Here is a 25,871-nt window from a genome sequence, read left to right on the forward strand (position 1 = left end):
GACAAGGCATAAGAATATGAATTATTTTTAAGAATAAAAATATATATTAAACTTAAGCAAGTAAGAAATAAATAGAAGAGAAATTATAATAAACCTTTAAGAAAAATTTTATAATTTAGTAACTAAATAAATATATTTTTTTGGTTATGATATATTTAATTTCGATTGGGGTAGCGGAGCATACCGGGTATTAGCTAGTATTCTCTAATACTACAATTTCACTTCCTAATAACTTCCAAAAAATAAACATAAAAATTACTTCCTAAGAATGATTTTCAGAATTTGAAATCAAATAAAAACAAGTATGAATGTATAGTCGGGCGTAGCCGACTTATGATACCCTACACCAGTCAGTTTGTAAAAAATGGGGATTATTTAAAAAATAGAGCATTTGATCTGTTTTTTAACTTTATTTTGGAATATATTTACTTTCTTTGGCAAAAAAAAGATTTTTTACAAGAGGGCTCAAAGGGTAGTAGGGGAAAACATGGCCATTGTAATTTTGACTTTTGAGTAATTTTCTGAAGGGGAGTTTGTATGGGATCAAATGAAGCTAGGGTCAAATGAAGCCCGGTCATTATAAAAATCAGTAATGTCATTTAAAGTTCTACAAAACTAAGTTTTGTCGACTATTGTTGTAGGGTATTATATGGTCGGCCTCGCCCGACTATAATTTCTTACTTGTTTTAAACTAAGTTTTTTATTTCGTTCCACATTTCCGAAAAACGCCAAAACACCTAAACTTAATTTTTTTGTCGTAGAATCTAGTGGCATCCTCCGTTTTGAATAGTTGGGTAGATATTGCGTTTTAAAGTATGAACTTTTATGAGGTGATATTTTATTTTTTTAATTTTGAAAAAAGTTGTCAGGCATAGATACACTATGTATAATGGTATATGCACAATTGGGACGAACGACGAATTTCGTATAGCACGAAGAACTAGACGACAACAATTCGTTGCGTAAATTCGTCAAATGGAACATAATCATATTATTCGTACTGCGAATTCGTTTCAAAATTTGTTTGTTCGACTTGGTAAGAACCTAGAAAAGGGGTCTTTTTGGTTCTTTTTCGTTCTGCCAAAGGCACTTTTTGAAATTTCTATAAAATTGAACTTAGAAACATGAAATTAACAGCTTCCCATAAACGGATTATTGAAATATAGGCCTCGAATTCGGCTAAACTATCTGCATTATGAAACATTATTAATAAAAATTAGAGTAAACTGGCTCAAAAAAATAAAAAAAAACAAACAATCTATCTTTAAAACAAGTAGGAAAGTATAGTCGAGCATGGCCCCTACACCATGAGTATATTTTTAAAATTTTTATTTATCATAAAGAAACTTTTATGTTGAATTTTACCTTAATTCCAAAGCAATTTATTGATAAAAAAACAAAATTTTCTAAATGAGGCTTTATATAGGCCAATTTGGGAAAAGGATGTATTTTTAAATAATAGTTAGTTTTGTTGAGTTTCATTGCGATACAAATGGTTACAAGTCAATTTTAGACGTTTAAGACATTTTTTGAAGGGGGGCTTGTATGGGGGCTAGGGTGAAATAAGGTCCGATTATTACGAAAATCTGCAGTGTCATTTATACTTATATAAAACTTATTTGTGCTAATTTATAGAGAGATGAAAAAATATTTGACGTCATTACGGCATAAAAAGTCAATATCGGGAAGTACGGTTGTATCGGCGCTAGGTTTCAACCATTTTCAATAGGCTTCGTCCCTTTGTCAAAAAACATGATTTATCAAATTATCTTGAAAATTGCGGTCTGTACCTTGCGCACTAAGTTTACATGGACAGCCAGCCAGTCGGACAGACGGACGGACATGTCGACTTAATCGACTCAAAAAAAATGATTCTGAATCGATCGGTATACTTTAAGGTGGGTATTGGACCAATATTTTTGTGTGTTACAAACATCAGCACAAACGTATAATAATACCCTTCCCACTACAAACGCCTTTTTCTTCACATTTTTATAGTAGTTTTCATGTATGCATGTGTGTGAAAGATTTAAGGATTTTCAAAATACATATATTTTTTAGCAATATTTTTGCTAAATGTATGGATATAAATATTTTTTAATGAGTTATGTACGTTTAAGTGATTTTAGGGACGGGACCTTGTATGGAAGATATGAGCAGTTATGGACTGATCGGAAAAAAAATTCTCAGTAATATTTCTGTGCATATATGCAATACTTGTACCAAATTTTATATTTCCACCTAACAGATGTCTGTTTCCCACATTTGGCGGTCTGTTAGTAAAGATCTGTTGATTTGCTTCTCCTGTCACTAAGACAGGGTAATCAACAGATAGTCCGTTTTGAATCATTTGATTCACGCACTTTAGTGTGCAAGACCTGAAATCCATCAAGCGTCTGTTCCAGATTGGACGGCTTGATGGTCTGTTTGCTCCCAGTGGGACGGCAGTTTATAGTCCTGGCAGTAGGCCAAAAATGCAACGACTAGCCGACTAAACGTCAAAAACAGGCGCAAACCATTGTCATCAATAGGCCTTTTAGTGAAGTGGCTAGAAACCCACTGATAAGGGCTATTGTTGACCATAGCAACAGTGACGGAGCCATCTCCCAGGAAAAATGGGGAACTATCCGTCAGAAGATGCTAGGCGTGTACTGGAAGATCCTCAAGGAGAATCCAGGACCCGCTCCCCAAAATGATGATGCTGGTTGGTACCAGGGTCACATTAAGCTGCTAGCTTGCTCAAATGAGCGCTCTGCGCTTCTGCTCAAGCTAGCTATTCAGTCCCTTGGGGAAGTGTGGCCAGGTGCAAGGTTGGACGTGATCCCGGTAAGCGAAATTCCTCGCAGACCGAGATCAATTGCCACCATCCCAACTGAGCCACATGACCCGGCGGAAATTCTGGCGTTCCTACAAAGCGGAAATCCTCATCTACCTACCCGTGACTGGAAGGTGGTGAAGGCCCCTATGAGAAATGTTACAAAGGCGTCTGTGGTCCTTAATAAGGAAACGTTGGCGCCATTGCGTGAATGCGGAGGTAAAGTTTACTATGGTTTTGATAGTATCTCCCTTCGCATTTATCGCAGTAACACCAAACGCAGCGCCGCCGCCTCTGGTTCTAAGCTGGAGGCTCCGCCCAAAGAGGATAATGGAAAGGCCGACGATCCCGCTGGTTCTGAGAACCAAGAAGACTCCCAGTCTACCACAGGTATGATGGGTGAGCTTCTTGGCAATCTGAAGTTAGCGGAGGATGGAGACAGTTCGCAGGATTCCGATCCTGAGGACGTCGACGTCACTGTCGTGTACGATCCTGATCTTGGAGATGGTGAAGGTAACCCAGATTAACCTTCACCACTCCAAAGCAGCATCAGCTGCTTTGCTCCTCCGGCTGGCTGAGAGAGGGGAGGAGCTCATCTTGGTCCAAGAACCGTGGACCCACCACGGCAAAATCCTTGGACTATCTCTCAGAGGTTATAAACTTCTGTTTTCAAATCCTGCAGGTAATATTAAAAATTGTGAACAACCGCCAAACGACCTGGTCAGAGACTTAATGCGCGAAGCAAATAGGCGTCACGTTCCTGTGATAATTGGCGCTGATGCAAATGCTCATCACAGTGTCTGGGGCAGTTCAGACACCAACAGTAGAGGTGAGTGTTTACTTGACTTTTTATTAGAATTTAATATGACAGTCGTTAATAGAGGTTCAGAACCTACCTTTGTTGTGGTAACCAGAAGGTAACTGGTCCCTTTATAAGGCATACGTTAATAAGTTTAAAAATTTGGTTCGGAATGCGAAACGGAACTCGTGGAGGGCTTTCTGTAGCAATATTGAAAGCTCTTCCGAAACCAGTCGTCTCCGTAAAATCTTGTCTAAGTCCCCTTCTGTTCCTAGCTATATACAGAAAATGGATGGGAGCTGGACTTCAGGTAGTCAGGAGACTTTAGAGCTTCTCCTTAATACTCACTTTCCTGGTTGTATTCCAATAAGTGATTCGACTAATTTCTCTCCAACTTCAATGCGGACTGTAACCCACGTGCCTATTGAAGATGACATTATCCGTTGGGCAATTAAAAGCTTTGATCCCTACAAAGCGCCCGGCCTTGATGGACCAAGTGTAATGTGATTTTTATTCCCAAGGGGGGTAAAACTTCACACACTAAGGCAAAAGATTACAGACCAATATGTCTGGCATCATTTATGCTGAAAACATTGGAAAGAATAATCGATATCCACATTAGGACCTCGATAGATAAATCCTTTCTCTCTGCCTCTCAACATGCATATACGAAGGGCAAATCTGTTGAGACGGCTCTTCATACTCTCGTTGGTCATATTGAAAAATCCATGGGGTATGGAAACTATTCACTGGTCGCCTTTCTTGATATAGAAGGCGCTTTTAATAACGTCAATCCTGTATCTATCTGCCAAACTCTATCTCGGGCTGGGTTTGGAAGGTCCGTTGTGGGATTTGTTGAGAATCTTCTCTCAAATAGGATTATTGAATCCTCCTTAAGAGATACAGTAATCTCTAGAAAAGCTTTAAGAGGTACTCCACAAGGGGGAGTACTTTCACCACTCTTATGGAACATGGCCCCATAAATGATATTCTGGTAAAACTAGACTCTCTTGGCTATAAAACAGTCGCCTATGCTGATGATGTCGCGGTATCAGGCGATCACCTTAAAACCATATCCCAAAGGCTAGAACAAGCACTTAAGATCATTAGCTCGTGGAGTGTCGAATGTGGTCTTAGTGTAAATCCTAGTAAAACGGAACTTGTGCTATTCTCTAGCAAATATAAGATTCCTTCATTTCCTCTTCCATGCCTTAACGGCGAAGTATTAAAACTCTCGGACAGCGCTAAATATCTGGGCGTTATCCTAGATAAGAAACTATCTTAGAGTACAAATGTACTCTCTAGGGCATCTAAAGCCATTACGGCACTATATGTTTGTAGGAAGGCCATTGGAACATACTGGGGCATAAATCCAATGAATGTTCACTGGCTCTTTGAGGCAGTTATTAAACCTATTATGCTATATGGGGTTGTTGTCTGGTGGCAGGCGCTTGAAAAGGCTTCACTCAGACAACAACTGGAAAAAGTAATGAGATCAACTGCGCTTCTTATTACAGGCGCTCTCAGAACAACTCCTTCGAAGGCGCTGTTCACTATGCTCAACTGGCTCTCGGTCGATCTCCTTACAAGGAAATTGGCAATGTCAACTGCGGCCAGACTGAGTGTAACTGGCAAGTGGAATCAATGCTCCATAGGCCATGCTAGGATCATGGATCTTATATCGGATAATCAGTACATTGTTGATTATTGCACTCCAGTACCGTCTCTAGTAAGAAGGTTCCAATATCATATCTCTTCGGAGTCTGAGGAATCTCTCCTTCCGCCAATTAATTGTTTCCGAGTGTATACAGACGGATCCTAGACGACGAAAGGAGTGGGTGTTGGCATTTTCATTGAGGAATTTGGAACGAAAATCTCCTTCCGACTTAATGATGAATGCAGTATCCTTCAGGCTGAAATATCGGCGATAAGAAGGGCGGTAAATTGGCTAAGGTACTATCGGATATCTAATGGGGATATCAGAATTTATACTGATAGTCAAGCTGCTATTAAATCCCTAACTGGTGTGTTCTCCACATCCAAAATTGTCCATGAATGCCGGACGTCTCTCAATGAGATGGCGAGACATTCGAACATCACCCTAATTTGGGTAAAGGGACATGGGAATTAGTATGGTAATGGTATTGCTGACACATTGGCAAGAGCTGGCACTATGCTTAGTAGCATGGACATAGATCAGTTATGCGGTATACTACTAATTGCAGTTAAGAGGCAAATTAGTGAAAAATGCCTCTGCATCGCTCGCGACAAATGGTCGCGTGAACATACGTGCGCAACATGTAGAGTGCTGTGGCCACAAATGGATCCTCACAGGTCTAAATATCTTCTTGGTCTCCAAAGACCGCAGTTAAGTAGGCTGATATCGATAATCACCGCCACTGTAAATTTGGGAACCATGCTAGATGCATTGGTCTCCCGTTCAACGATTCAACGAGAAATTGTCAAAACGAGGACGAAGAAGAGACTATCACTCATCTTCTCTGCGATTGCCCTGCTTTGGCAGAGGCCCGTTTTCGGACGCTTGGATCGACCTATTTTGGTGATCTATCCGAATTGTCAAACGTTCAATTGGAACGTCTTCTAGAGTTCATTAACTTGTCAAAATGGGTGTGAATCCTATTACTCACACTATTCATCCACGGCATCTGGCCTGTTGTTTCTCATCATCTCCTTCTCTTTACAACTGTCTCTGCTCCTCCACTCTTCCCTATCTCTCCTTCTCTTTTTCTTTTTCTTACAGGTATTTACAAAGGGATCAATATGGACCCAAGTAAAGCCGAAATTGGCTACCTGTGAAAACCTAACCTACCTAACCTACTGGTTCATATTTGTCCAAATCTATGTAATGTATTAATTTCCGTCTTACAATCTTGTTAGTCCAGTGTGTATTGAAGTTAATTGAGAATTTGAATAGTCTAGTATTTGGACCTCAGGTCTGCAGTTTGCTAGTTTTTTTTTATATTTTCCTTACGTATAATTATATTTCTACTATGAACTTTAACCTTATATCCCAAATCGTCCTTTATTTTCTGTTTCTTGTAACGTGGAAGTAATTTATCCCTTTGACCTATTAATTTTTTATAAATTTCCTCATTTTCTTCAAATGTTCTGATCTGAGTAGGGTTATTTCTTTGTAGCATTCTAGTCTGAGCTTCCAATAATTTATTACGCAGATTTTCATGATTAAATTTATTGTGAAATACTTCAAATGGTTTGTCATTTGTAACAGAATGTATGGTGATACTATACAGTTGAGCTGCTCTATGAGAGATCTCAACAGTGTCTAAAAGATGATATTCTTCTTTTAAACATCTTGCTATTTCGATCAGGTTTGAGTGTGCTCTTTCTACTTGACCGTTAGTAGTACTATGCCTGGGATCAGCAAAATATAATTGAATTCTTAATCTTTGCATTATGGATTGAAATGTAGGTTTCTTAAAGCCTGGTTCATTGTCTAACGTTATTTTCCTTGCTGCGGGAAAGGTCTGCAATATGTCCAATATTTTTTCGCCTAAATTTGTTTTGTCTTCTATTTGCTTTATTACTAGAAATTTTGAATAAGCGTCAATACATGTAAGGAAGGTGAAGGAACTCTCCCTCCTTGCTAGGAATTGGAGCCTCTCCAATTGAAATCTTTGTTGGCTTCCTATCATATTTCGCTTTATTACAAATATCACAATGCCTAATTTTTTCCTTCCCTTTTATTCATAATTTATGAAATTGGACCTGCTGCGTTAGACGCGTCAGTTGTCAGTGTAAATTTTTTATTAAAGTCAGGTTGCGATAGTGAAACTTGGTTAGTAAACAAATTTTTCTATTTCCCTATATAGTCTTTTAAAATGTTATCCATGGCGCTTTGGAAAATGCTTGGTGCTTATTTTAATCCGAAAGGTAGTCTAATAAATTCATATTTTCCATTATTTATGGAAAATGCAGTTTTCTCAATATCTTCCGGTTTCATTAAAATTTGATGGAAGCCGGATTCGAGATCAATGGTGGAAAAGTATTTTGCTTTTCCTAAATTTGAAAGTATAACGTTACAATCCGGTATCGGATATTTATATGATATGTTTTATATGATATTTTTTTGTAATCGATTACGATTCGCATTTTATTAGTACCATCTTCATTAATTTCCTTTTTTTTGACAGTACCCATATAGGGGAGTTTTAAGGGCTTTTACTGGGACGTATAATTCCGTCATTTAATAGTTTTTGTATTTCATTATTTACGAATGAATTCACTGAAAGGGGATAAGAATATTGCTTACTCCATATAAGAGTTTCAACAATTGTACGTATCTCAGCTTTTATATCTGTTCTAAATGGTAAAACTGTATTAATTTTTGAATGCAAATTATCTATTACCTTACGAATTTCACTTTCCAAACTATCAATTGTATTTTTCTCATGATTGAGAGTATCATCTACAGAAACTTTGTCCTCAAGATTATTTCCTGAGTCGGTAATTCTATTTATAATATTTTCCTCAATTTCCCTTCTATGATTATGATCATTAATAGTTCTACTAGATATTGCCAGAAGTAATCGTGCCAATTTCAAAATCAAGTTTAATATTTGCCTTTTTTAAAAAATTATATCCTATTAACAAGTCAGATTCTATGTTGGGAATTTCATTGAACCTTTCCCTTATGCCAAAAAGTCTTGCATCGTAGAAATGGTCAATAATTGTAAATCCATTTATAGTTTTAATCAGAGTAGGAAGAGCGTTCAAATTGATTTCTCTCTCGAGTGATATTAATTTGAGCGAAATAAATTGTTTACTTTCTTGTAAAGTTATCTTTTTTCTCGTGACTTTTAAAAATAAATCTCACGAGTGATATTTAAATTTAAAGAGCGAAAAATAAATTTCTCTCATGAAACGAGTACAAAAGAGTATTTCATGAGTTTTATAATATTGTAAATCTTAAGAAAATGAAAATTAAAGTTATGTTTGCTTGTAGATGTTCGTAAATCTTTAAAATGTGGTAAATTTCCAGAAATTTCATAATGATTTTATGGCTTTTTACAATCTTTGTGCACGTGTACAAATAGAAATATCAATTGTTACTGTAATTGAAGTAATAAATAGGACATACAATGTGTCAATTAGGTTTTTGTATTAAAAACATTTGATGCAATTTATTTTGTTATTTTCATAAAAATTTACAGGTCAATAATATTTTGATTTTTTTTTAATTTTTGTATTTTGTCAAAATAATAACATTGTATGTAAATAAAATTGCATTAACAAATTTTTAATATTAGTATTTTTTCGGGGTCATGTCTAAAAAAGCATTTTCATTTAAATTATTTATTCTTTGTGCCTTATTATTTGGTTGAGAACTAAACTGTCCACTTGGTTGTTGTCTTTTTAAGCCATGATTTAATTGAGGCCTTTGAAAAAATTGATTGGAGTTTTGTGGTCGTTGACCGAATTGTGGCCCTCGAGTGTAATTTTGAGGAATTTTATTTGTGTTGACAGCAAGATTTGCTGAACTGCCGATTTTCATCGGTTCAGGCTTTGCCTGACGTATATGTCAATTATTTTGGTACTGAAAATTGTTATTGCCATTTCTGGGAGGAAATCGTAAAACATTCTGGTTATTTATTGGATTTCGGCTATTGAATTGGTTTCTGTTAATTTGAACTGCAAAATTAGCTCTAACATGATTAGCTTCTAGTTCCTGAGCCTTGGCTAAGGCATTAGGTAAAGTTGGCAGAAGTTGATATTGAAAATAGAATATTTGCCAATGGCGGATTTAATCCAGTAATAAAAACCCTGAGAGCATATTGACGATTTTTATTATTCAATTCATTTGTCAAAGAATAATTTGAACTGTGAGTCATTATTGTTTTATTTATTAATATGGTCAGTTTCTTATTCACTTCGTTATAATAATATAAAATAGTTAAGGAACCCTGTCTCATAATATTGGCATTTTGTCGGCATAGGCAAAATCTAAACGAGCTATAATAGCATTAAAATTGAGTACAGTAGCATGATTTGTCAAAGTGTCATTTGCATCATCTAATATTTTATTGCGTAAAATAGTCAATGCCGCGAAGTACCTACGACTACCCCTAACGTTCTCATTGAATTGTTTCTCATTGAATGCTTCTCGCCAACTCACATACCATTAAAACTTGGAAGGGTTTCGTCGTTTCGTTTGGTTTCGTCAATAGTTTCCTGTCACAAATACTGTTACTGAATACAGTATTCAGTAACAGTATTTGTGACTGTAAGTCTGTCAAAGTTTACCTTCAGCAATTCCAACACACTTAGGAGTGGTGCCGTAGATTATGTAACTAGTCGTAAAACCTGTTCTGTGTCCATATTGTTTGTTGTCATACTCCTAAATAGTCCAGTAATTTCGTCAACTGAGTCGTCTATACTATATTTTCTTTCTAGGTCTTCTAATTCTTCGTCAACTATATCTAGTATCCTGTAATTAGTTAATTATTTCAATTCTTCGTCCGTTAAGTTGTCCACTACACTGTCTATTGAATAAGCCAGTTTTAAGCCTCACAATCATTACAACAAATACAAAAATTATATGATTCAAAGGATATTGTTTTATAAGATAATTAATCAGTTTTGAAGTTAAATATTTCCCTTAAAAATAAATATAAAAATAATCTTATATTTAAATTCTCTGGTTTACTCCTAATTTCTTCGCAGTTGTAAAATGTTGTGTAGAACTTGTTCTCCTCCTTTTTTCTTTCTTTTTCTAAGGATACTTGTTTGTAGAATTTTTCCTCCTTTTATAAGGATACTTATTTGTTAATTTTTTCTCCTTTTTTAAAAGATACATATTTGTTGAATTTTTTCTCCTTTTTAAAGGATACTTATTTGTTGTTGGACCCTTTTTTAAAGAAGGATCCCGGTTGAGCCCCCAATTAAAATGTTTATTTTATATTTTTTTTTAAATACATTTTTATTTTCACTTTTACATTATTAAGAAAGCACAATCACCAATTATTTAATAAAAACATAATATTGAATTGCAACATAATTATTTGTAAATTGATATTATAATTTTAATGTTCAGCGAATTTATTTGTAAACAATTTTTTATAAATATTTTATTAACATTCCCGATTTTTCACCAATTTTAGCATCAGTTCCATTCCCATGATCATAATGATCGCTCTACGGAATGGCAGACAACCATTGAACAGTGATCTGATATTCCCCAGCATATACCGGCGTCCCACTACACGACCGGTAAGAGATACCGAGGTTTAGGAATCCAGCATATGCTGCTTTGTACACAGACCTGTTCGAAGAGAGAATTATCCAACCCATTAGGTATAGGATATATCAGTCCATAAACCAACATTATCTTCCCGCGATTTTGGGTATTAAACCACAGCCACATAGTCCTGCGGGCAACTGGCCACCTTTAGTACCAGATTATATGAAAACATTCCAGGTTACATACTTCACAGTTGTTTATGAACTGCTTAATTCTTTCTTCAAATGCGGGTTGTATATGCGAGTTATCAATTCCTTACATACAGCTTGAATACCTTGGTGGTTTTTATCATGATGTTCCTTTTTGATTTTCTCCACATCCTCTGTAAGGATGAAATATCTTATGATACTATAATATTGATTATTTGCGAATAATTCGTCAAACGTTGTTTTAATAATTGGATAAAACTCTTATTCAATAAAAATACTTTGAAGGATTAAATTGATTTTTGAGTAATGTAATAGCAGTCTCACGGTCCAGTTCCTTCATATAAATAATTCTTTTCTATTGTGCTTTTCTCATACTATTGTGCTTTTCTCATACTCAGGGTTATTCAAGTTAAGTTTTATGTCTTCTCTCAAATATTTTTTATGGGTTTCGCGATTAATGAATAATCTTTGATAAATTTCCTTTAATAGCCAGTAAGGCCAAGAAATTGCTTAATTTGTATTTTTTGGAATAGGGAAATTTTTAACGTACTCAACTTTCTTTGGGTTTGTCATAATCCCTTCTGGCGTTTTTTAAGAAATTCAGATTTATCTAATTGGATTTTCAAGTTTGCATCCTTTAAACGGTCAAAATAAGTTTAATAGAATTCATATGCTCCTGCAGTGATGTGGAAAATATAATTATGTCGTCTAAGTAAACTAGACAGATTTTATTGATGTTTTCTCTAAGAACATCATTCATTAATCTTTGGAATGTTGCTGAAGCTATCTTCAGTCCAAAAGGCATTCTCAAAAATTCATAATGTCCTCCATCAACATTGAAGGCAGTTTTATGAATATCCTCTTCATCAATTTCTAATTAATGAAATCCTTTTGCAAGATCTAGTTGTAAAATACTGGCATCTTCCCTGTTTTTCTAGAATTTCATCTATATTAGGTATTGGGAACTTATCATCGATAGTTACCTCATTCAGTTTGCGGTAATCAACGACAAGTCACCACTTTATTTTTCCACTTGCATCTAACTTTTTGGGTACAATCCAAATAGGTGCAGAGTATGGAGAGTTACTGTGCCTAATTATGTTGTTGTCTAGCATTTCCATGATTTGCTTTTCTACTTCATTCAACGTTGTTTGTCGTCCTGATCTTGTGTTTTATAGCGGATGTAAATGAAAGTCCGTCATTTTCAATGTAGAAAAGATCATGGTACTTATTTATCATTGCTAACAATTGTAATTTTTCTTCATTAATAGATCTAAAATCTGACGCAAAATTATTTCCATTTCCAAAGTTTCCGTTTTTATTATTCCATTTTCATTTAATTCCCTAATATAACACTCGTCGTCCTTATTATATTGAGTTTCCTGTTCATCTTCGCTTTTAACAAGAAGAGGTAATGTGTTTCCTCCTATATTTATCGTATTGAAATTTCTGTATCCATTTAGGATGACATATATTTGGATTCAGAATTGAATTAGTTGCACCTGTATCTACAATTAGTTTCAGGTGTCCCAATTTAGTTTCCACTTTTATGAATGGTAGTTCCTTGAGGCAGAAATTCGAAAATTTTCACCTTGAGGATGATTTCGATTAATTAGTGTCTCAATGTTATTTACGTCCATGGGTTCAAGTCTAGGAAAATAGTTGTCATGTTGTATATTTTGTCTGTCCTGTTGTCTGCAAGGATTTCAGTTATTTTGTTGTTGATTTTGTCCATTATGATTAAAGTTCCGATAGTCTCTTCTTTCCCAATTATTTGAGACATTTTGAATGTCATTCCGATAATGATTTCGGGGGTTTGGTTGATTATATGAAAAGTGTGGTTGCGTGTTTCGATTGTTAAAAGTCTTTGTATTATTAGAATTGTTGTTACCAACTTGTCGGTATGTTTGTCGATTTTTATGTCCTATTTTGTTCGGTGGTTTTCCATATCTGGGAAATATTTCGTTTGTAGATGTGACGTATGCATAGCCAGCTTGGAATAGTATTTCCAATGCTACTTCAAGGGTCTGGGGTCCCTACATGTTAGAATTGTACGCATAGGTTCAAGAATATTTTCCTTAAAGACATTTTAGGCAGTTTTCTATTATTTCTCGCACATTCATTTGCCGCTGGTCCGGAACCGATTGTCATAATTTTTTTATTGTTAAGACTTCTAAGTCTTTGTTTAATTTCATCATAGAATCCTACACTATTAGTTTTGAAGGTTGTACCTTTTAGTATATCGAACAGTTCCTCAAGTCCACATCTGTCCTCGAAATTATTATGTAGTACGGTCTTTATATCTGCCCATAATTGTACTTGGCAATTAATCTCTATAACTTCTCTTGCCTTTCCAGTAAGTCTACTTTTAATTATATCTGAGAAAAATAATTGTGAAGGTTCGTCATAAATAGTAAGTATGGGATAGACCCTATCTATTATGTTAATAAAGGTTTGTAAATCACGATAATCACCGCTAAATTCCGGAATTTGGTTTAAATAATTTAATGGGTCAATCCTAACTGAATGTTTTTGATTTTCTTCTGTCATTATGATAAATTTTTCAAACTTTTCTGAAAATGAGACTACTTCTATTTACCCTTACTATATTCTTATTGGTCTTCCTGATTTTTTCTTATTCCTTAGATATTTATTCCGTGATTTTATCTCAATAAGTGTTAACGGTCTTAAAGGTCCTCTTAAACTGTCCCTATCTTTTTCATTTACAATGTACAATTCAATGAGAAATTCGATTTCTTTTTCGAATTCCTTTATCACATTCATTCAAGTAATTTTCTTATATTAATTTGACATTTTAATTTGTTTTAGGAACTAGTCTTAAGCTACGTTCAGACCTGTAAAATATTTGGTCCAAATATTTGTTATAAATATTTATAAAGTTGCGTCAAACAAATGCAATATTTATTTGATGTTCAGACTTGAATAAATATTTGATGGTATTGTTTTATCAAACAGTGCAAAAATAATTTGGTTCAAACACACACATGTTTTGCAGCCACAGTATATCGTATATTTTAATGCATGAAAAAAACAATTTGGCAATTTGTTTTAATTTTAACTATTTTTATTAGGTTTAAAATTAATTTTTATAATAAAAGTGTATAATAAACAGCAATGCGCATGATTTTCATAAAACAAATTGATTTGTTGGCAAATAAATATTTTCTCATTGTTTCATCAATGTGAACACCAAAAGTCAAATAATTTACGTCATTTTGGTAAAATAATTATATGATCTTGCAAACCAAATTTTTTATTTTCTGAAAAAGAGTGTTATCACCTCATACAAAAATGTAAATAGTCGCTTATATGACTGCTTTTATTTTATTTTTTATAAAATATAAATCTGAGACAAATTTGTGACATTTAATTGAAATTCAAGCAATTGCGTAAATTAATGATAATTATTATTTTTGTTGTTTGTTTTGTTATTTATTGGTTGGTAACAACATACTATATATAGTTATACTACATAATATATGCATCTATAGTCTAGTTTGCAGTCTAGTCCAACGGTTCCAAATTAAAATTGAAAAAGAGATACTGTTATCTCGGAGTATGAAGTTAGGCCACATTTCATAATTCAAGAACAAGCTTATCGCAGATTTAAGTTTGTCAAATTGTAAAACAAAAGTGTTCTTGTTTGAAAGGACTAAAATAATATATTTCCGAAACAGAGGTGACCCTATATTCGTCTTCAATACGTTAATCCAGGTAATTTTAAATATAAATATTCCATTCCGACGTGATACACAGATTTTAACTTGATTTTGTCGACCAATATTATTAAATTAACATCAGAAAATGCATAAATAGTCAAAACCATGCAGTAAAATTCACAGTACTTTCGCAAAGAGTTCAAGTCATATATTATGCGGATAAACGCATTCCGCAACAATATCGAAGAAGTTCAACTTTCTTATATTATTTTCCCGAAAAATTAGCTAACATACTCTGATTACCCGTCTGCAATCGCAAGAAGTTCAACTTTCTTATATTATTTTCCCGAAAAATTAGCTAACATACTCTGATTACCCGTCTGCAATCGCAAAAAACCGTTCCAAACAACCAAGGTTTTTCGCTACATTGACTATACTAAATAGCAACAACATGACAGTAAAGATCCACCATCTATCTCTTTTCCACTTGCACAAGGTATTGAAATGTATTTCGAAGAATTTTCTCCAATAACATATATTTACCATTTTATGTTATTTTATGTTAGACATAGACTTGCTTATGCATTATTGATATCTCATATTACATATCGATTAGAGATTGTGTCAGGCACTTTGGCATACATTATTGGTAGACTTCATCGTATCATGAATACTATAGTTCGCTGTGTCTATAGTCTTCGACGTAGGATGCCTGTTTCTTCCTATGTGGGTGATTACCTTGGTTGTGGCTTTCGTTCATTTATGTCATATCGTAGTGTGCTACACTTTTACTGAGCTATGAAGATTGGCCTTCCTTATCAACCTTGTGCCAGATCTCTTTTTCCCATTCTACAAGGAATACTCAAATTATTATCCCCCGAATGAGGTGCAGTTGTTTTGAACGGTCTTTTATTGTTCGAGTGGCCCGGTGTTGGAATTACTTACCTATTGATCTTCGTATATTTTCCCACTCGAATAATTCTTTTCGGCTTAAACTTTTAGCGCACTTTTCTATTGATAGTTAATGGCCTTGTTATGCTTGTCCAGTCGAGTATTTCATTGATCTTGTATATGTTTTCTTTTTTTATTATTAAGAGCTTTTATTTAATTTCTTTGTTAGTTTGTTGGTTTGAAATGGTAACATTTTGTGACTGAATTTTCGACTAGTTCCCGGAGCCCGATTTTGTTAGACTTGTTACACATGAAGATGACAATGCAGTGTTATGTTCGTTAAGTAGGAATTAAGTTCGGAAATTCGGAGTTATATTAGTATGTTGTCGTAAATTATAACTGAGTTTTTAGGCCACTTCCTGTATATGTAGATATCTGACAACAATATTAAATTTCTTTTAAATCGTTTAATTTTTATTGGTTTGTGCTCAATCTTAGCCAAAACTGAAACATTTAGCAAATTATATAATACTTTAAAGGTTTTCTTAAAAGCCACTTTTTAAATAAACTTGATCTTCTTTTTTTACACTTTTTAATAATTTAGTTGTTTTTTATCGGTTATACAATTTTTTTTTCTCTTTTTTAATTTTGTTTTATTTTGCAGTACTTTTTTTCTTCTTTTGCTAATTTTTTTTATAGTAATTTTTTGTTTATTTTTATATAGATTTTTATACCCTTCAACTTTGTGAGAAGGGTATATATATGTTTTTCATTCCGTTTGTAATTTCTATAATATAATTTTCCGACCCTATAAAGTATATATATATTCTGGATCCTTATAGATAGCGGAGTCGATTAAGCCATGTCCGTCTGTCTGTCTGTTGAAATCAATTTTTAGAGGACCCCAGATATCGGCGAGATCCAAATCTTCAATAATTCTATTAGACATGTTTTCGAGAAGATCGCTATTTAAAATCAGCAAAATCGGTCGGTAAATAACGGAGATATGAGCAAAAAACCGAGACAACCTCTGAAAATTTCATCAAAAAATTGTTATTAAAGCAACAACAACACTGTATATAGGAAAAGATGTACACGTGTGTGTACATGTATTTGGTTTTATTCATCTGTGTATTTTTTTTGTATGTTTGGAATCCAAACATAGAAAAAATACACAGCAAAAAAATATGGTTTGCATTTTTTGTTAAAATAAAATAATATTTATTAATGAATAGAAAAAAGTATTTAAAACGTTTTCAATTATATGAGAGTAGATTGTGAGTTATTGTACAATAATTTTTATGCGAATAATGTAAGTTTGAAATTCAAAACTAACACAAATTTTTTCCAAGTGCTTTTTAAAACAATTTTTTTGAGATAAACAAAAACAAAATCTACGTCTCGTCAATGTTTACCAGGAATGAATACGAAAGTGTTGCTGTTTTACTCTTGCTTGTATACTGTTAAGAACAACAACGTATTGCTAAGGTTAAGCGCATATAAGTGTATAGAAAACACACTGTCTATAGCTAAGCGCATTTACAAAAACAAAAGAGTACCAAGCGCATAGGGCTTGGGCACCCTTGGTTTGGATGCTGTTGGCGTCATTGCGTTGTTACTTTTGTTTTTGTTTTTCTGTGTTTTTAGTTATGTATGTTTAGATGTCTGTTGGTTTAGATGCCTTGTGTATTTTGTGTTTTATTTCGTTAAGCGTTGTTGTTCTTTTTGTTTAGCTTTTGATGTAATAATAATGTAGTCGGGAAAAAATTTAAAATTAATAAAAGATGTTTAAAATACACTATGGTGAAGGGTATATAAGATTCGGCACAGCCGAATATAGCACTCTTACTTGTTTTTATTTTTTTATTTATTTTGGCGCTATAATTATTTCTCTTCTTTAAAAATTCTTTTTTTATTCACTTAACACGCGGGTTGAAGTATTTAGATATGGTGGTCAGGTTTTATTTTTTTATAATAAACTGGAAGTATTATAATTGAATATGGCGACCTGTCTTCTTTTGTTATTTTTGTAGGTGCAGTAATATAACACTTTAATGAGGATATGTACGTATAAGTATTTTCAAAACTGGGATGGCTAATCATTCAATTTCAGGGACGGTATTAGTACACTGTATAAAAAACATTAACTTAATCATAAACATTTAATCAGTTAAAGACTACCCTTGTCTAGCATCTACATAATATATTATATTGAGTATTACACTTTTACCTTGATGACTTATGGGATGAAAATTTATTTTGTTTTTATAAATTTTGATGATAATATTGGTTGGGGAGCCTTTTGTTTCACTTCTGTAAGTAAATTGTTACATTTGTATATTATTTTATTTTTAGGATTTTTTATTTTCATCTTTTTAACATAATTCATATGTACATATTTATATATAGTATTATTAAACTTTTTTTCATATGTATGCTATTCAGGATTTGCCTCGGTAATATAATTTAATTGGCCTATTAAGGCTTTTATATTACTATGTTTGAATTAATAAATAATAATTCTAAAAATGTCCGTAAATAAATTAGGTAACAAAGTATGAATTTATAGTCGGACATTGCCGACCATATGATACCCTACACCAGTCAGTATGTTAAAATTGTGGATTTTTTTATATAAAGCATTTAATTTGTTTTATTGTGAAATTTTTTACTTATTTTTGACAAAAAAGAGATTTTCTACAAGAGGGCTCATAGGGGAGAAGGGATAAATATGGGCCTATCCTTATAAATTTTGGTAAATGAATTTACGTCTACTTCAAAGTCATTTATGTAGATTTTGATCGTTTTATTAGTAATTATAAGTTAATTTTGACCTTTAAGTCATTTTCTGAAGGGGAGTTTGAGGCCCGATCTCTATAAAAATGAGTATTGTCATTTATTATTCTATAAAACTAATTTTTGTTGATTTATGTTGACATTATAAAACATTTAAAATGATTGTGAGCCTAAAGGCCCAATTCGGGGGGTACGGTTGTATGGGCGCTAGGAGAAATAATGCCCGATTTCAACCATTTTCAATAGCGTTCGTCCCTGAAGTGTAAAATGTAGTTATTTCCCAGCAAAATATTTGCTTACAAATTCACTAGAAAAATCACCAGAACTCATCGAGTAAAGTACTTACAATTCTACTAGAAAAAGTACTTATTTTTGTTTGAGATGTTCCAAAAGTAAGTCAATATTATTTGGTTGGAAATAAGTTGTTTTTTAGTAGAGTTATTTATAGAATATTTATGAAAAAATAAAAATAAAAAGACGACACAGACTGGGGTTGAACTCAGTACCTTCCGTCTACCAGTTGAATGCTACTCTTAGTACACCACTGCTTTGTTGTTTTATTGTGCGTCAAATAATAGTTTTCACACACAAATACTATTTTATTTTCTGTTTGTCTAAAAATAGACATTTGATATCGTGTTCACAAAAAAGGAAAAAAAAAACAGAAAAAGTAACTATTTTATTTTTGTTTGTTTCTTTATTTTGATATTTTTTTTTAATTTTACCTACAAAGTAAGTCATTAATGAAGTACTTAATGGTAATCATTGTAAGCTAAGATTTTGCTGGGTTATATTATGTTGGCTCGTGTTAGGGGAATAATGGGATACATTATTACAGTTAATCACAAAAAAGGTATACAGAAATACTGACAATTGGTTTTAATTAAGAAAACATATTATTTTTTCAAAAAACAAAAAAGCAATACATTTATTTGTTAAAAATAATTATGATAATTATTCATAACTTTTTTCTGGATATTTAAGTTATTTCTGATCTTATTTAAGGTGAAGTTAAATAGGTACAAAATTTACATCACAAAAGTAAGTATACATGTCATTTGTACATTACGGAAATTTTTTAAATGTTTACTTTTTTACGATATTTATGAATAAATTGCAAAAGAAGTCCATTATCTACTAATATGTTTTTATATTTAGTCGATAGTAATCCTATATTAACGAATTTGTATAACAAAGAACAAGTAAAAGTGCTATATTCGTCTGTGCCGAATCTTATATACCCTTCACCATAGTATTTATACCCTATAGTGGGGAGGGTATTATGCGTTTGTGCTGAAGTTTGTAACACCCAAAAATATTGGTCCTAGAGTATACCAATCGCCTCAGAATCACTTTCTGGGTCGATTTAGCTATGTCCGTCTGTCTGTCTGTGTGTCCATGTAAACTTTGTGCGCACTCTACAGGTCGCAATTTTTAAGATAATTTGATGAAATTTGGCACATACTCTTTTTTGGTTCAAGGACGATCGCTATTGAAAATGGTTGAAATCGGTCCATTATTTCTCCTAGCCCCCATACAACCGTACCCCCCGAATCGGTCGTTTAGGCTCATAAGTACGTTAAATGTTTCATAATGTCAACGAAAATCAGCAAAAATTAGTTTTATAGAACAATAATTGACAATAATAAATTTTATTCTGATTGGGCCTCATTTGACCCTAGCCCCTATATAGACTCCCCTTTAGAAAATGACATGATGGTCAAAATTAACTTATAATTACTTATAAAACGATTAAAATCTACATAAATGACTTTGTAGTAGACGTAAATTCATCTACCAAAATTTATAACGATAGGCCCATATTTATTCCTTCCACTCCATGAGCCCTCTTGTAGAAAATCTCTCTTTTTTGTCAACAATAAGTAAAAATAGTCCACAATAAAACAAATTAAATGCTTTATTTTAAAAAAATTCAAAATTTTAACATACTGACTAGTGTAGGGTATCATATGGTCGGCAATGTCCGACAATAAATTCATGCTTGTTTAAACATATTATTATCAGAGGGCGAAGTCGACCGGCTTCTAGTCGGCGCTTAGTCACCGCCGAACTATGTTAGTTGCTTGAGCCGCTGCCGAAACATTCGACTTAAGACGACTCAAATTTTTTAATATTTTTCTTTGGACATTAACTGGGCTATAGACTGTAAGACTGCAATTATTTTTGGTTCTGAAACATAATGAATTATTTTTGGACAATTTTATTTTAAAAACGTACAAAAATATACGTAACAAGCGATATTTTATAATTTTCAATACTCCCAATACATTTTTAATATAAATGTGATAATTTTTATTAAATTTATTTAAAGGTTTTTCTTAATTTTTCAATTCGTTACAATAGAAGAAAAATGTATGTCTGCATAATTTAAATATTCTTTATTTTCTAATATGTCTATACCATCCAATTTCTCCATTAAGATTCAAGCCAGTGTAAATGAATATATTTAAGGAATATTATTATTAATATGTTAAGCAAAGAGACTTGATTCGATCGTGAAAAATTCTTGAAATAGATTTTTTGTATACAAAACTAATATTTGTGTGCAAATTTTTTATTAATAATAATTTATTATTACACCAAAAGCTAAACAAAATGAACAACAACGCTAAACGAAATAAAAAACAAAATACACAAGCCAATTATACCAACCGGCATCAAAGACCTTGTTCACGCTAGCAAACTTATGATTTTTGTGTGTGAGAGAAAGCGAAATAAATATCAACTATCTCTTTCTTTCACCCACAAAATCAAAAGTTTCTCAACAAAAGTGTGAACCAGGTCTAAACATACATAACGAAAAACACAGAAAAACAAAATGTGTACCTACATCCAAATATACGAACATAATTCAAAAACAAAATACACAACTCAATGAAGCCAACAGCATCCAAACATACAAAACAAACAAGTATGAATTTATAGTCGGACATTGCCGACAATATGATACCCTACACCAGTCAGTATGTTAAAATTTTGATTTTTTTAAATAAAGCATTTAATTTGTTTTATTGTGGAATATTTATACCTTACACCACTTTAGTGGGGAGGGTATTATGCGTTTGTGCTGAAGTTTGTAACACCCAAAAATATTGGTCTCAGACCCACCTTAAAGTATACCAATCGCCTCAGAATTACTTTCTGAGTCAATTTATGATACCCAACACCAGTCAGTATGTTAAAATTTTGAATTTATTTTTATACCCTACACCACTATAGTGGGGAGGATATTATAAATTTGTGCTGATGTTTGTAACATACAAAAATATTGGTCCAATACCCACCTTAAAGTATACCGATCGATTCAGAATCATTTTTTGAGTCGATTAAGACATGTCCGTCCGTCCGTCTGTCCGGCTGGCTGGCTGTCCATGTAAACCTTGTGCGCAAGGTACAGGCCGCAATTTTCAAGATAATTTGATGAAATTTGGACCAAGCATGTTTTTTGGCACAGGGACGAAGCCTATTGAAAATGGTTGAAATCGGTCCATTATTTCACCAAGCCCCCATACAACCGTACCTCCCGATTTGAACTTTTTATGCCATAATTACGTCAAATATTCTGCTATCTCTTTAAAAATTGGCACAAATAAGTTTTATATAAGTATAAATGACGCTGCAGATTTTCGTAAGGATCGGCCTATATTTGACCCTAGCCTCCATACAAACCCCCCTTCAAAAAATGACTTAAACGTCTAAAATTGACTTGTAACCTGTTTGGTCAAAATATACTTAGTATACAATTTTTTTATTACTAATTTACTTTATTTCATTTTTGTTGAATTCATTAATTTAAAGTCATGAATAACATTATTAACAAAGCATTCATTTAAATATCTTGTTGCCCTTTTTACATTACATGTGTACACATGTATGTATATACATAAATACACTTGTTTCTTTTGCCTATTATAAGTTTAAGTAAATACATACATTGAAATCTAACGGGATTGCATTTTTGCATTCCCTTTAATATTGTTAGCTTAAACCAGTTTTAGTTTTTAAGATTTTTGTCATTGTCGAAAAAATAGCTAAACAATAAACATCAAACAAATCTCCGTGGTTTATTTTAATTTAATAATTTGTGAAACAACAACAACTCATCGTTTCTTTTATGGTTCAACATAAAAATTGGCGACCGTGACAGGACTTAAATTAATTAAAAGACAATAAAGTCAATAAAAAATTAAATTTGTTAAAAAAACAAATGTGCCTAAAAACATTTGTGCGACAAATACATATAAAGGAATTATAAAACCTTTAAATACATTTATTGTGCCAAATAAAACTTTAACATCATCGTCATCGCTATCATCGTCATCGTAATCATTGTCATCGTGATCATAATCAACATTATCATCGTAGTTAGTGCATTTGCACTTAATAGTTGTCTACGCAATCATAAACATCATCCCTTTGGAAATTATCAGCCAGCAGCAGTCTCTTATTCATCATTTATCGTAATCATCGTCATCGTCGTCGTCGCTCTTGTATTTGCTAGCCACCATCATCTGCAGTTTTGTAGCATCAAACATAATTTCTACGTTTATACACAAGTAAGTGAAACAAATCAAAATCTCTTACGCTGTCTACGCTCATAATATATTTTCTCTTTTTTTGTACACATACGCGTACATACAAGCTTACATATCTTGTTTATTTGAATTCAACAATTAGTGTTGGCACTAATAATCAGTGTTGGCCCTTTTAAATAACGAGTGGTACTTATTTCTACTTTTGGTACTCTTTCTATAAATTGCCGTTTTACAACAAAGTTATTCATTTTTGATCAACTTTAACAAAATTTAATACAATCTTAACAACATTTACTGCAAAATGAGTACCGAGAAAACCGATATGGGCGGAAACACGCTTGCTTCATTAAAATTACAACGTACAACAATGAAAAGAAATATATCTCAACTGAAGGGGAAAACAGACAGAGATGGTGCTTAGCTTATTCTCTGCGGAAAATCACCGGATCGGTCTACAATTTCATATACCTCCCATACAAAAGTACATATTTAATACGAAATTTGGCACAAATATTAGTTTTGTATACTATTTTAACCCTATGCCACTATAGTCGTTTGGGATATATATACGATTATGGTCCTTCATCCACCTTAAAGCATATGAATTGGCTCGATTTAGGTTTGCCCATATTTCTATTCATACTATTCATATACTATTCATATACTATTTTTTCCCTAGGACGAAGCCTATTGAAAAAAATATTTCGAAAATTGCAACTTGTAGCAATAAATACGTTGTTTTTAATATTAATAACTATGATTGAAAAACGCACAAAATATTTGCCAATTTAATAAAATGTTTATTCAATTAATATTATAAAGAATTTCATAATTTATTGAAGTCATTGTTCAAACGTTAATTAACTTGTTAATTTGTTTTCGTGGGAAATGTTAAATAATAAAAAAATATTACTGAAATAACAAATCAATAAATAAATACGCAGTAAAAAAATCTGAAATAAAATATATAAAGAGTGATAATATTATGACCTACACCTTTATAGCAGGGAGTAATTATGCTGCTGTTTGTAATTCATAGAAAAATTAAACTTGATATCAGGAAGGTTACTCTGTAATTCGATTAGAACAGAACTTTCGAACAGTGCGAAATACCTAGGGGTGATACTTGATAGTAAACTATCATGGAAGGAAAATATCACAGCCAGAGTAAACAAAGCCTTAATGGCAATGTACATTTGCAAGAAGGCCATAGGAAAAGGATGGGGACTAAATCCCAAACTGGTAAATTGGATCCATGAAGCGGTTATTAAACCTATTCTCTTTTACGGGACCGTTGTCTGGTGGAAAGCACTGGACAACAACTCCAATTGTATACTTCTTGATAAGGTACTAAGAAGGATAGCAATCCTTATAACAGGAGCACTGAGAACAACTTCAACCAAATCTCTATTCGCTATGCTTAATTGGATCCCAACGGATCTGATAGCCAGAAAACTGGCACTCATCACTGCCCTCAGACTTGATGCCATAAATGCTTGGACACACAGGCCATACGGCCATGCGGCTATTATGAGGGAAACATCTTTCCTCCCGGGCAATATTGATTACTGCATACCCAAACCTTTCCTCCGTAGGGACTTCGGATACACAATATCCGAAAACTCTTCACCGGAGGATAACAGTTCCCCAAGAACCCTCCTGGTATATACGGATGGTTCTAAAAAAGGGGAACGAGTTGGAGGTGGCATTTTTATCCTAGTGTAAATAAAATAACATTAATGTGTTGTTATGATTTAAATCAACTCATTTAATATGTGGAAAATGTAAAGGTCCTTTTGCTAAATCCTAAACCAATTAAGATATCTAAAAATACCTTTGTGCACATAAGTATAACCAGTAGATGTACAAATTGCAGTAATAAAAAAATTTCGAGTAGTAAAAAAAATCCACATATTACCAACATTCAAAACAGGGACGATATGTTAATTTACATAGTTGATTTAATACTAAAAGAGTTTTTTTTTAAATTTTATTTTTAGAATAAAAGCAAACAGCATTTAGTTCAATTGTTTGCAAAAAATAACCAAAATATATTAATACTTTTCTAATTGTTCAAATATTTTTTGAAATAAGTTTTCTCATGACTTTAATAGAAAAATCCCAAGATTTAAATCTATTACAATTCCAAGATTTATTGCACATTGCAAACGGCATTATCTTTAGATTTTCATAGCACTTAGTGATATTTATCAGCAACCGCCCTCATATCAGCAACCTTGTTGCTGTCATTACGGGGCATATCTTATTGGGAAACCATGCAAGAAGACTTGGAATTCCCCACAACGACTTCTGCAGAAGTTGTCAAGACGAAGAGGAGGAAGAATCTATTGAACATCTACTCTGTCAATGCCCTGCGCTAGCAGATACTCGATCCGTATATCTGGGAAAACGACTATTTGATGATTTGTCAGAACTATCCAGTCTAGGACTGGATAACATAAATACCTTCATCAGGCACAGTAACTGGTTTTAGGACCACCAAGCCATAATTAAGGCACTCACCAGTCCACAAGGACAGACCTCTCAATCTTCTCCTCCACTTCAATTTCTCTTCTATGACTTAATCCTAAACTATCTCCTACTATCCTCTACTCTCTTTCTTTTATATTTTACTATTTTTACAGGTATCACAAAGGGACCAACAGGACCCAGCCTAACCTAACGTTTTTGCAGCCTAAATACCTAACCTAACCTAGTAATTTGCATGTATGCATGCATGTGAAAGATTTAAGAATTTTCAAAATATACATACATATTTTTATTCTACTGTTCTGTCTTTTTGAATTGAAATTAAGCACGCGTTGCTCTTTACTTCATTTTTCAATACTTTATTTAATTATACTTAAGTTACAACTATTAATATATATTACATGATGACACTAAAT

Source organism: Lucilia cuprina, chromosome X (assembly GCF_022045245.1).
Source record: "Lucilia cuprina isolate Lc7/37 chromosome X, ASM2204524v1, whole genome shotgun sequence".
In the NCBI taxonomy this organism is placed as follows: Eukaryota; Metazoa; Arthropoda; class Insecta; order Diptera; family Calliphoridae; genus Lucilia; species Lucilia cuprina.